The following is a 13835-nucleotide window of genomic DNA, read 5'->3' as shown; positions in this document are numbered from 1 at the left end:
GGTGCAAAAAAGTGCCACACATGTGGTATCGCCATACTCGGGAGAAGTAGTACAATGTGTTTTGGGGTGTATTTTTACACATACCCATGCTGGGTGGGAGAAATACCTCTGTAAATGGACAATTGTGTGTAAAAAAATCAAAAGATTGTTATTTACAGAGGTATTTCTCCCACCCAGCATGGGTATGTGTAAAAATACACCCCAAAACACATTGTACTACTTCTCCCGAGTACAGCGATACCACATGTGTGGCACTTTTTTGCACCCTAACTGCACTAAGGGGCCCAAAGTCCAATGAGTACCTTTAGGATTTCACAGGTCATTTTTGTTTCAAGACTACTCCTCACGGTTTAGGGCCCCTAAAATGCCAGGGCAGTATAGGAACCCCACTAATGACCCCATTTTAGAAAGAAGACACCCCAAGGTATTCCGTTAGGAGTATGGTGAGTTCATAGAAGCTTTTATTTTTTTGTCACAAGTTAGCGGAAATTGATTTTAATAGTTTTTTTTCACAAAGTGTCATTTTCCGCTAACTTGTGACAAAAAATAAAATCTTCTATGAACTCACCATACTCCGTACGGAATACCTTTGGGTGTCTTCTTTCTAGAATGGGGTCATTTGTGGGGTTCCTATACTGCCCTGGCATTTTAGGGGCCCTAAACCGTGAGGAGTAGTCTTGAAACCAAATGTCGCAAAATGACCTGTGAAATCCTAAAGGTACTCATTGGACTTTGGGCCCCTTAGCGTACTTAGGGTGTAAAAAAGTGCCACACATGTGGTACCGCCGTACTCAGGAGAAGTAGTATAATGCGTTTTGGGGTGTATTTTTACACATACCCATGCTAAGTGGGAGAAATATCTCTGTAAATGACAATTGTTTGATTTTTTTACACACAATTGTCCATTTACATAGAAATTTCTCCCACCCAGCATGGGTATGTGTAAAAATACACCCCAAAACACATTATACTACTTTTCCTGAGTACGGCGGTACCACATGTGTGACACTTTTTTGCAGCCTAGGTGCGCTAAGGGGCCCAACGTCCTATTCACAGGTCATTTTGAAGCATTTGTTTTCTAGACTACTCCTCGCGGTTTAGGGCCCCTAAAATGCCAGGGCAGTATAGGAACCCCACAAGTGACCCCATTTTAGAAAGAAGACACCCCAAGGTATTCCGTTAGGTGTATGGCGAGTTCATAGAAGATTTTATTTTTTGTCACAAGTTAGTGAAAAATGACACTTTGTGAAAAAAAACCAATAAAAATTAATTTCCGCTAACTTTTGACAAAAAATAAAATCTTCTATGAACTCGTCATACACATAACAGAATACCTTGGGGTGTCTTTTTTTCTAAAATGGGGTCACTTGTGGGGTTCCTATACCGCCCTGGCATTTTACAGGCCCAAAACCGTGAGTAGTCTGGAAACCAAATGTCTCAAAATGACTGTTCAGGGGTATAAGCATCTGCAAATTTTGATGACAGGTGGTCTATGAGGGGCCGAATTTTGTGGAACCGGTCATAAGCAGGGTGGCCTTTTAGATGACAGGTTGTATTGGGCCTGATCTGATGGATAGGAGTGCTAGGGGGGGTGGCAGGAGGTGATTGATGGGTGTCTCAGGGGGTGGTTAGAGGGGAAAATAGATGCAATCAATGCACTGGGGAGGTGATCGGAAGGGGGTCTGAGGGGGATCTGAGGGTTTGGCCGAGTGATCAGGAGCCCACACGGGGCAAATTTGGGGCCTGATCTGATGGGTAGGTGTGCTAGGGGGTGACAGGAGGTGATTGATGGGTGTCTCAAGGTGTGATTAGAGGGGGGAATAGATGCAAGCAATGCACTGGCGAGGTGATCAGGGCTGGGGTCTGAGGGCATTCTGAGGGTGTGGGCGGGTGATTGAGTGCCCTAGGGGCAGATAGGGGTCTAATCTGATAGGTAGCAGTGACAGGGGGTGATTGATGGGTAATTAGTGGGTGTTTAGGGTAGAGAATAGATGGAAACACTGCGCTTGGGTGGTGATCTGATGTCGGATCTGCGGGCGATCTATTGGTGTGGGTGGGTGATCAGTTTGCCCGCAAGGGGCAGGTTAGGGGCTGATTGATGGGTGGCAGTGACAGCGGGTGATTGATGGGTGGCAGTGACAGGGGGTGATTGATGGGTGGCAGTGACAGGGGGTGATTGATGGGTGATTGATAGGTGATTGACAGGTAATCAGTGGGTTATTACAGGGGAGAACAGATGTAAATATTGCACTGGCGAATTGATAAGGGGGGGTCTGAGAGCAATAGGAGCGTGTAGGCGGGCGATTGGGTGCCCGCAAGGGGCAGATTAGGATCTGATCTGATGGGTAACAGTGACAGGTGGTGATAGGGGGTGATTGATGGGTGATTGATGGGTAATTAGTGGGTGTTTAGAGGAGAGAATAGATGGAAACACTGCGCTTGGGTGGTGATCTGATGTCGGATCTGCGGGCGATCTATTGGTGTGGGTGGGTGATCAGATTGCCCGCAAGGGGCAGGTTAGGGGCTGATTGTTGGGTGGCAGTGACAGGGGGTGATTGATGGGTGATAGGTGATTGGCAGGTGATTGACAGGTGATCAGTGGGTTATTACAGGGAAGAACAGATGTAATTAATGCACTGGTGAATTGATAAGGGGGGGGTCAGAGGGCAATCTGAGCGTGTGGGCGGGTGATTGGGTGCCCGCAAGGGGCAGATTAGGGTCTGATCTGATAGGTAAAAGTGACAGGTGGTGATAGGGGGTGATTGATGGGTGATTGATGGGTAATTAGTGGGTGTTTAGAGGAGAGAATAGATGTAAACAATGGATTTGGGAGGTGATCTGATGTCGGATCTGCGGGCGATCTATTGGTGTGGGGGGGTGATCAGATTGCCCGCAAGGGGCAGGTTAGGGGCTGATTGATGGGTGGCAGTGACAGGGGGTGATTGACGGGTGATTGACGGGTGATTGACGGGTGATTGACAGGTGATGGACAGGTGATTGACAGGTGATCAGGGGGGACAGATGCATACAGTACATGGGGGGGGGGTCTGGGGGGGGAGTCTGGGGAGAATCTGAGGGGTGGGGGGGTGATCAGGAGGGAGCGGGGGGCAGGGGGGGGAATAAAAAAAAATAGCGTTGACAGATAGTGACAGGGAGTGATTGATGGGTGATTAGGGGGGTGATTGGGTGCAAACAGGGGTCTGGGGGGTGGGCAGGGGGGGGTCTGATGGGTGCTGTGGGCGATCTGGGGCAGGGGGGGGGGAAATCAGTGTGCTTGGTGCAGACTAGGGTGGCTGCAGCCTGCCCTGGTGGTCCCTCGGACATTGGGACCACCAGGGCAGGAGGCAGCCTGTATAATACACTTTGTAAACATTACAAAGTGTATTATACACTTTGTATGCGGCGATCGTCGGGTTAACATCCCGCCGGCGCTTCCGTATGGCCGGCGGGATGTTGCGGCGGGTGAGCGGCGCCAGGCGGAGGCGGAGGATCGCGTCACGGATGACGCGATCGCTCCGCCCATGCCCATACAAGGACCGCCGCCAATTGTCAATACGGCGGTCCTTGCGGCGTCCACTTCCCGGCCGCCAATTGTATATACGGCGGTCGGGAAGTGGTTAAACAGCAGGTATTATTGTGAGTGAGATGCATGATGATGCATAAAGACATGAGGCAAGAATAGCATAATCTTAGCACCCTTTTACACTTAAAGGGGTTCTTCCGCGAATGAGGAAAAAAATAAAAAGTGGTTTATGCATAAACTATTAAACATCCTTCTAAAATAGTGTAAAACGTTTTTTTAAAAAAAATGAATGGTTTTAATCAATACAACATGTAATGTAAATAGTGACGGATGACGGCTGGGAGGCTAATCCATTTGTTAGGGGTGTTGTTTTTTTTTACTTTCTTTTCATAAACATAACTGCTGCCTAAGTAGTTTTCAGTGGTATAACCCACTTCTAGCAGGAATCGCCATTATAGCCCTAACGGCTTAGCTCCGCTGAGCTGCTGAATATGTGTTTACATGGTTGCTAGGCAACCAGACCCCGGGTGCAGAGACTGGTTTGTGAAGAGTCATAAGCTGCTGGGAGAATCAGTCCCATCTACACCATATGATTCTTTGTCAGATTCGATTCAATTTGATTTGATTCATTGATTTGATTTGATTCAATCTGACATGTCCGATTCATGATTCGATTCAGTTTGAATCGAATTGAATCGAATCATGAATTGGACATGTCAGATTGAATCAAATCAAATTGAATCGAATCTTATGGTGTAGATGGGACTGATTCATTCTCCCAGCAGCTTATGACTCTTCACAAACAAGTCTTTGCACGGGGTCTGGTTGCCTAGCAACAATGTAAACACATATTCAGCAGCTCAGCAGAGCACAGCCGTTAGGGCTATAACTGCGATTCCTGCTAGAAGTGGGTTATACCACTGAAAACTACTTAGGCAGGAGTTATGGTTGTGAAAAGAAAGTAAAAAAAAAAAACACCCCTAACAGATGGATTAGCCTCCCAGTACTTCATACGTCACTATTTACATTACATGTTGTATTGACGAAACCATTCATTTTTTTAAAAAACTTTTTACACTATTTTAGAAGGATGTTAGTTTATGCATAAACCACTTTTTATTTTTTTCCTCATTCGCGGAAGAACCCCTTTAATGCATTTGTATGCGTGGCTATGCATTGCATTTTGTTTTGTTTTCTTTCTCCATAGCAGTGCATTGTAAAAAAGCTTCAGTTTTTCAGCGTAAAGTGTGAAAGAGTTCATAGGGAAACATGGACACTGGACTGCACATCAGTTGGTCTTTAAGTTACAACTGACAGTAACTGATATAGTGTAAAATGACCCTTAACCTCCTGCCGACCGCGTCACGCCGACGGGCGTGGCCACGGCGGCAGCCCCAGGACCACCTAACGCCGATCGGTGTAAAGTCCTGGCACCAGCTAATGCAGGAGATCGCGTGCAGGCTGCGCGCGCATCTCCTGCTTGGGGGGCGGAGCTCCGCCCCGCCTTCAGTCTGATCGCCGTCTATTTACATGTACAGCGCTGCGATCGGCAGCAGTGCTGTACTGGAAACAGCCGTGTGACACGGCTGTCCCTCTGGGATTTTAAGTCATCTAATAATATTAAAACTATCTTTCTATTTTAGCTTTCACCCTGCTGCGAATTTCCCAAAAATGACTTTAAGCCTCTATTGCACAATTTTTAAAATATGATCCAATAAATTGCCCAGCGTCTCCATTGCCAGGCAGATTCTACACCTTTTTGAATTGAATGTTGTGTGCCCACAAATAATATGGTTTGGTAGCAGTCTACCTTTCAGATATCCCAAGTAGCAGTGTGACCCCAGATACACCACAATGAAGTAGCCATGTGATGGTGCCCTTCTGTTTAAGAGTCTACAGATGGCTGAGGAGAGAAGCCTGACTAGGGGGCACTGAATGGATGGGGAGAGTACAAGAACAAGAAGACTTGGGTTGCTGGGTGAGTGGAAAGAGAGGTTGGAGTGACTGCGCAAGAGGTGATAGAACAAGAGCTGGGAGAGTTGGGAAAGAGCAAGGCTGATTAAGGATATGGGGGAGATAGGAGGATTGGAGCTGATGGGAGAGTTGGAGGATAGTCTGATTAAAGGTGTTGGCAGGGTGAGATTGAGAGCTGATTGAAAGGGTACAGGGCAACCATATAATTGAAGGTGCTAGGGGTTTGGAGAATAATGCATGAGTGAGGGTGCTAGTGCTCTGTGAAGCAAACAAGTAAATGATTGAATATGCTGAGAGGTTGGGGAGGGGTAACATCTGTTTAATTTTGAATCAAACTAAATAACTCATGTTGGCACTTGGCAGTGACTGTGATACCAGGATTTAAAGGACACTGTAGCCAACTAGCCATAAAACTACACACACTTGCATGTGTAGCTTTGGGGTCCTTATATGTACAACTCCGCTGTCACAGTGCAATAGAGGGAAGCCCATCTAAGCCGAAGGTCAGGTAAGTATAAGAACCCCTTACTACAAACTCTGACTTGTGTAGGATTATAGGTAGAGACTTCAATGCCCTAAGACTTGTTCAATAAATATGTCATATTCAGTAATTTACCTACTGTGGTAAAAGTATAGTTTTTGAGTATTCACTAAGATTTTTGCACATGAGGTAGTAGTTTGATAAAATTTACTGAGAAACTGCATGACAATTCACAAAGATTTTTACCTTGTGATATTTAATTCAGTATTTTAATGATTCATGCAGTATTCCATATGGTATTTGATGGACTAATTGCAGTGCATGGAAAATGAATAAACGATGTGATACAGATGGCATTATTTTTTTAATATACTATAAGTAAAATATACTAAGTAAAGTAAGGTAAAGAGCAAATCCATGGTGCATAAACCTGACAAAAAATTGGATCAGCTCAAAACCATAAGTATTTTATTAACTATTTTTAATTTTTTAATAACAACAACAAAAACAACAACAATGATAATAATAATAATAATGTGAAATTAGGGAAAGATATTTTATTATTCCCTTTCTTACTTTCCTAGTTCCTAGTTCAATTAGTTTTCATGTTTTCTCTGCTCTGTTTCCTCCCTTCTATAACCCTCCAAATGGCTATTTGTTAGTTACCAACAGCTCCAGGCTGGAGATAAAATACATTGGGCCTAATTCACAAAGCTTTTTCACCTGTTTTCCTCTGTTTTCACCTTATCTATGTTACCTTTTTAAGCTCCCAAACAGCAAAAATATAATATAATTAAGGTAAGAAAAGTAATATTAAATTGAAATGAATCAGGAATTACTAATGTGCTGAAAGGTTATTTTTACCAAAAAGGCGATAAATACAGTAAGTCATTTATGAGAAGTTTTGTGAATAGAGCCCATTTTATCTTACTTGTTTTATCGCATGCTCTATTTTACATTTATGAGGGACTTACCTCATAAATCAGTAATTTATCTCACTAGTCATCAATGTTACTTTTACATGCAGTGAGTTTCAATTCAGAATGATTCCATGTGGTGGTTAATGCAGTACAATACTACAGCCTTACTGAATTGATGTTTCACAAAATGTTTGGTAAAATCAGTTGTTTTTTTCTTTACCACATGCCTTAATGCTTTGTGAATTGAAGCCATAGTGTCAGTTCAGGTACCTTTAATTGAGCTGTACAAAGAAATGTAATTTCAAGTTGCATCCATTTTCTAGTCAGAAATGTGTGCACTGTGTAGCACTAGTTTTCTGTCTAGACAGCTCAGTTTAGCCTGCCCTTCCTGCATGAGTAATTATCTGCTCATACCAGGATCCATTGTCGCTGGTTTTCCACACCTGCTAATTCTGGGTGACTGGCAGGAAACTCTGACACTCTCAGTCCTGACAGGACTTGGATGGTCATGTGTGCATCAGCAGAGTATCTGAATAATTCAAATAAACAAGACAGGCAATTTCAAATTCTATGTTCCATCAATGCTAACAATGCTGAAACTGAAGATGAACTGATAGGATTGCTTATTTCTTAACAAAGATGGAATTTCACTTAATGTAAATATTTGCTTTCATTGGCTAATACTCAGTACCCCAAATGATTTTGCAGGGCCGAATTTCTGGAGGGGCCACAAAGGCCTTGGGCGGCAGCTGGCCAAGGGGTGGCTGGCCATGAATGAGGGATTATTGCATATGGAAGAAGGGGCTGCAAATGGAATAAGGGAGCTTTAAATAAGAAGCAAAATATGGATATAGGGAGCTGCTGCTCAGGGGATCTGTATATAACTGAAGGGGGCATGAAGGTTAGACATGGAAGTGGTGGCAGCACAGAGAATAGGAGGGGGGTGCTGCACATGGATAGAGAGCAGCAAGAAAGTTGGCCTAGGGGCGGAAAAACTATAAATCCTGCCTCAGTACCAAGTGCCCCTTTGCTGGTTTCATGAGTCTTATTTATAGTTGCTGTTTACATACTCTTGGGGATAGGGTGTTTCCTTTAATTCTGAGGAATCTTACATGTTTAAGTTGTGTTGTTGAAATAAGACACAAGTTCATCAAGTTTTTCCTTCCTTAACTCCTAGTTTTGTTGATTCAGAGAAGTCAAAACAAAAATCCAAATGGGAAAGCTGCCAATTCAAATTCTCAAGAGGGAAAGTCACTTCTTGACCTCACAAAAATGCAGATTTTGGATAATATTTACAGTTGTTTTACTTATTTATCTTCTCATGTTATTTCTTTTAAGAAACAAGTTCAAGTAGGGAATGCATCTTATTATCCTTATTTTATTATGTGTGAAATGTAAAAGGCCCTTTTAAGATACCTGAACTGAAATGTCTAAGGCTATGTTCACAGAAGTTAGTTGCATAATGCATGTCGTAATGCATTATAATGTGAACTGCAATGGAGACTAGACACTGACTTTAATACAAAGGCCCATGTGCAATTCACATTTCTCCTGAGTTTTCTCAGAAGAGATAATTTTTAACCTTCTGTTTAAAATACCTTTCTAGCCCTTTCCACCTGAAAAGTAACAACAAGTTAGTGAAAAAGTTCTATCAACATTATTGTGAGTATTTTATTGCTTTCTTTTATTTTAAAGGGCATTTTACTGACAACAAGTTTAAAAATTTCACCAAGGAGAAAATTCTGGAGAAAAAGTAAATTGCATATGGGCCAAAGCCTGCATGCAGCAAGTTAGAATAAAGAGATCAGTTTACAATGCAGTACTGTGAACAGCCCAAGAGAATTGTATGAGCTGTGAATTGACATGTAGAATTATTCTGCAATGCAACTGCACACTGTGAATGAACCCTAAAGCCCAAATGCAATTCACTTTTTCTCCTGAGTTTTCTCCTAGGAGACATTTTTTTAACATATTTTTAAAAATAATATTTGAGCCCCCTGCAATTGAAAAAGTACAAAAAGTAGGTGAATAAGGTACAATGAAATTTAGTTTGAGTTTTTGTTGCTTGCCGATGATTATTGACAAGGTGTCAAAATATCACCTAGGAGAAAACTCGGGAGAAAAAGTTAACTGCATATGGGCCCTGGTGTCTGATCCTCCTTTCCCTAATGGGACCCTTGTTTCACCAATATTTTGTGGCTCTACTGTGTCCCAAACTGCAGCTGGCCTCCTCCTGCTGCTGCATATATCAGATTTCAATTGGAATGATTAAAATGAAAATAGTGTTTAACCACACCCACCTCTGAGGTCACATTATGTACATAATAAAAATGGCCAGTAGCCATCCCTATTAAGCTCTTCTCCTCCATTTGTACTATTACATGTTTTTCTATTGTTACAGTTTAATAATCTGAACATTTGTATAGCACTTTTCTCCTGTCAGACTCAAAGTGCTCAAGAGCTGCAGCCATTAGGGCACACTCAAGAGGCCACCCTGCAGTGTTAGGGAGTCTTGCCTTGAACTCCTTACTGAATAGGTACTGACCCTAGCCAGGATTTGAAACCTGATCTCCCACGTCAAAGGCAGTGTCCTTAACCAGTACACTATCCAGCCACAGGTGGAGAAGGTGCAAATAAAGCAAAAATATACCTTTATTTCAAAGTCAAATATCATCCCCACACATTGTGGCAGCAACACAATTTAAAGGGGCACTATGGTGAAAAATTTTAAAATTTTAAATATGTGCAAACATAGACAAATAAGAAGTACATTTTTTCCAGAGTAAAATGAGCCATAAATTACTTTTCTCCTATGTTGCTATCACTTACAGTAGGTAGTAGAAATCTGACAGAAGCGACAGGTTTTGGACTAGTTTATCTCTTCATAGGGTATTCTCAGCACGACTTTTATTCTTTACAAAGATATTCTCTAAAAAGGATTTAAACAATGATGCTGGCCAGCTTCCTTGCTTGCTACACAGTTTTTAGGCAGCTGGACAGAGCAACTGCCATTCACTAAGTGCTTTTGAAAATAGATTAATCCCTGAGAATCCCCCATGAAGTGATGGACTAGTCCAAAGCCTTTCACTTCTCTCAGATTTCTGTCAGATTTCTACTACCTACTGTAAGTGACAGCAACATAGGAGAAAAGTAATTTATGGTTCATTTTACTCTGGAAAAAAACGTACTTCTTATTTATATATGTTTGCACATATTTTACATTTTACAATTTTTTGCCATATATAGTGCCCTTTTAAGTTTTGTATTGACCAGAATAGCCTACCTCCAGCGACTGTGGAGGAAAAGGACCATCTGTACAGTAGCACTTTTAATATTAAAACTATAATGGGCAAAAATTGAGAAATAGTTAATTTCTTCCACTTTTCCCTCTTTTTCCTTTTAAAATTCATAGAAAATAAAATAATCCTAAGAAAAAAAGCTCACAAAAAGTGTAGCCCATTACAAATGATAAAGTTGTTGTGGAATCAATAGGGATATAGCTTAAATGTCAAAGTTGCTCTATATTCCATAAGGTATAAACAAGCTCTAGATGTGAAGTGGTTTATAAAGGTAAATTATTTTTTCATGGTTTAGGCTTTTTAGCTTTTTAAATACTTTATGGTTAATAGTTTTTTAACCACTTTACGTATTTACTTTAAAGGAAGGTGAATATCTTGTTATATCCTTATGATTTAAGTGGACTTCTAGATCCCACCGTAAGTCTACCCATAGTTTTACCACCACCACCTCCTCGGCACTACTGGTATAAATTATCCCCTCATTTTTAACCTGAGATATGGATTCTTTTCAAGGGTAAGTTTCACCCCCTTTCCAATGTGCCTCCTTTGTGAACCATGATGAATGATATTGCTTATGTTCAGAACTGTAAGGCTTGACAGGTTATGTCCCCAAACAGTCTCTATGCCCCAATCTAGTGCCACGGCTCTGAGCCCAGCCCACGGTCTTCACCTATAAACAAGCCCCCGCGTGAACAGGACACTTAATTTGCCTCCTGACAACAGTTACCCCCAGGGCTTAACATGCAGACATACAGACTGAAGTAGAGAGGACCATAACCTGCCAGAACCCCACTGAGGCAAGTATAGCACAAGTATAGCACAGTTCAAACGTTCATACGTATCACACAGGAATAGTACCTTGATTTTAGAAGAATGAGGCCCTCAGCATCGATTGACAGTAATGACAGATGGTTCAGGGAACAGGCAGTGGATGATCCAAGTAGCAAGTGAGAGACTTCATGCAAGGTCAGAATGCAAGATTATCCAAACAACAAGCAAGGGTCAGACCATGTAATATGCAATAGTATCCAGGAAACAAGCAAGGGTTGATCCAGGCAGCAAGCAAGAGTATCCAGGTAACAAGCAGAGGTCGGTCCAGGCAGCAGGCAAGAGTATCCAGGTAACAAGCAATGGTCAGTCCAGGCAATGTGTACGCATACATATGTTTTATACATTTGTCCAAGAGTCCTTTAAACTCTTGTAAGTCTTGGACAGAACTACAGTATAGAGGAAATCCTACTTACATTTGAACTTTCAAGTATTTCATATTTTGTTTTATTTTTATTTCTGGGCACAGGTTCAGTGTGATACCTGATGGGGGGTTTCCATAATACTTAGCAAAAGCTCTTGACTTCTCTTGTCTCTTCTACAGGCATTTTTAAAATCTAGCTGGTTGAACTCATGCTTATACCAATATCACACTCTGTTTAATACTTTACTGTTTGTATACTATACCTTGGCACTTATTCAATTCACTTTGTCACCTAAGTTTTCTCCCAGGTGATATTGTCACACTTTATCAATAAAATGTCTTTTAAGGCACAAGCAAGCAAGAAATTACTCAGCATAATTCTGACACTACTTTTTTAATTGTAGAGTGCTAGTAGAAAACTTCTAACAAAAAGTGAATTGAATAAGGGTCCTTGGCTGTCTGTTAAGAACTCATTCTAACTTGCCCCTCATCGGAAATTACGTAGAGTGACTGGAGAGGTCCCCAAAAAATATATATAAGGACTTAAAGAGACACTGAAGCGAGAATAAATCTCGCTTCTTGTCTCATAGTCAGCAGGAGCATGTGTGCCCCTGCTAAAACGCCGCTATCCCGCAGCTAAACGAGGGTCCCTGACCCCCCAAACCCCCCCTGCAAAATCAACGACCAACTTGGTCGTAGATTTTGCTGCTCTTCAGGCAGGGCTAACGGCTGCAGCCCTGCCTCTCACGCTGTCTATCAGCGGCGCATTGCCGCCTCTCCCCCGCCCCTCTCAGCAAAGGAAGACTGAGAGGGGCGGGGGAGAGGCGGAATTACGCACTGAGAGACGCGCGTGAGGCAGGGCTGCGGCGGTTAGCCCTGCCTTAATACAGAAGAGGGGATGCGCTGCTCGGAGGGGTTTTCGGGGGGTAAGGGACCCCCGTTTAGCCACGGGATAGCGGCGTTTTAGCAGGGGCACACATGCCCCTGCTGACTATGAGGTCTGAAGCGAGATTTATTCTCGCTTCAGACTCTCTTTAAGTCATTAAGTGCTGAATCTAATAAACTGCTTTGAGCTTTTATACGTGAGGCTTCTTCCAGAAGGTAGGACACCGCCTGCTTTGACCATTTTATTTCTCTCTATATATTTGGGGGGGGGGGGGGGCGCCTTCAGTCACTCTACATAGTATTCACCCCCACCAGGGGTCAAACTTGTGACCACTCTAGTCAATAAGTTTTGTTGTTTGGAGCTGTGACCATCATCTGATACAAGGATGAGTAGGGATGGTACTTCCTCACATACTTCTACGAGAGGTTGTCTCTGTTAGCAAGCCACATTTGTGAGTATATTTCCCTTATCTCTTACAGCATCCACTTTATAATTACTTTATTAAATTAGATCGGGCTCCCAGTGTCCCTGTACTTTTTTTCTCTCCTCCAAGTCCATCTCATTGGAATTTTTATATATATATATATATATATATATATATATATATATATATAATTTATTGAAGAAGTAAGAATATTTCCAACTCTTATATCAATTCCAATACATCATATCATCATATTCTCTTCCTCAATTTTCAATTTTACAAATACACAAACAAAAACTCATAATGAAAAAGAAAAACCACCCTCTACATTCCCCCATCTTCAAATCCGTATCTCACAAAAATTCCACATTATAAGATTTCTATCTTAAAGATCCCCTCCCTCCATTACCCTCCAAAGTTCTACAAAAAATTATAAACACTTCTTTCTTTTTTTTAAATTACAGAAAGCTCCTTCCACTACATCTCCACTATATCTCCATATTCCTTAGTATCTTGAAATGCATTCCATTTTCCCCATTTAACATTAAATGCTTCCAATCTGTCCTGCTGCAAAGCAATCTGATTCTCCATTCTCTTCACCATATTAACCCTCTCAACCCATTCTTTAAGGGTTGAAGAAACCTGGCATCTCCACTTAACTGGAGTTACAATAAAGCTTCAAATCCAGAAGCCCCAACTCCCCTTATTCTTTAGAACGTACCAACATCTTATAAGCTAATCCTGAAGGCTTCTTCTGCCAAACAAACCTAATAAGGATTGATTTAAGTGATCTGAAAAAGCTGCAGGCACACAAATTGGAATCGTGGACATACAAAACACCAACCTTGGCAAAATATTCATTTTAACAATATCTATACACCCAAACCATGAAAAACCCTTTCCACTCCATCCTTCCAAGTTTTTTTTAATAAAACCTAATAATGGAAGATAATTCAGGGAATATAACTTTGTTAAATCACTAGGTAACATTATTCCTGAATATCAATCTGAAATGAAGAAAAGCGGACTCCGGCACTCCAATGCAGAGGTAGTTCATTCAAGCACGGTAGGTAAGAACAACAGGTTAAAGAATGCCTGTGTCAACAGCTGTTTCGCGTGTAGTCACGCCTCCTCAG

The sequence above is a fragment of the Hyperolius riggenbachi genome, chromosome 3 (genome assembly GCF_040937935.1).
Source record: "Hyperolius riggenbachi isolate aHypRig1 chromosome 3, aHypRig1.pri, whole genome shotgun sequence".
NCBI lineage: Eukaryota > Metazoa > Chordata > Amphibia > Anura > Hyperoliidae > Hyperolius > Hyperolius riggenbachi.
The sequence above is the reverse complement of the archived record's forward strand: the minus strand, read 5'-3'. Positions refer to the sequence as shown.